The following is a 700-nucleotide window of genomic DNA, read 5'->3' on the forward strand; positions in this document are numbered from 1 at the left end:
TATTATACAACCAAATCACAATCCTAACCAATCACCCTAACAAAAATCTATCAAAACTACACAAAAACCTAACAAATAGAACCTAAGAGAGTGGGATAGGGTCCTTACATGATTTGTGTAAGAGAAGGTGGAGATCGCCGGAGATATTGTCGGATTTCAGGTGGAAATCGCCGGAGAGAAGAGAGGAGTCGCGCAGAGGAAGAAGAGAGAAATGGGGAAGAAGAAGAGGTTCGTGGTTATAACCGTCGGAATTCCGTCGGAATTCTAATTTCAATTTTCGCGAAATATTTGCCCGGTAAAATGAAAATATTCGGAGGAAATACCGAGGAACTAGTGTTTGGGGTTTCAAAACATCAATTTTTTTGCCGTATTTCATTTCTTATACAATTGTAATGCATACCATTGAGGATTCTTTGTATAGATGAGCATAAACCATGAAATAACAAATTTCAAAGAAAGTAGACAAAAAGACAAAAATAGCACTAAATCAAGTTTTTGTTCCCAAACTTAGCGGATCGATCGATGGATATATGTCCGAAAACATATGTCCGAAAACGCATTGATCGATCACTAAGATGGACCAAAGCGTAACAATGTGATCGATCGATTAGATTATCCCATCGATCGATCGAGAATCTCAAGCGTTCCTCGGAATGTCCTCGGAAAATCTTGTAAGTTTTTTTATAAACAGATCGATCGA

Source organism: Brassica oleracea, chromosome C1 (assembly GCF_000695525.1).
Source record: "Brassica oleracea var. oleracea cultivar TO1000 chromosome C1, BOL, whole genome shotgun sequence".
NCBI classification, from domain to species: Eukaryota; Viridiplantae; Streptophyta; class Magnoliopsida; order Brassicales; family Brassicaceae; genus Brassica; species Brassica oleracea.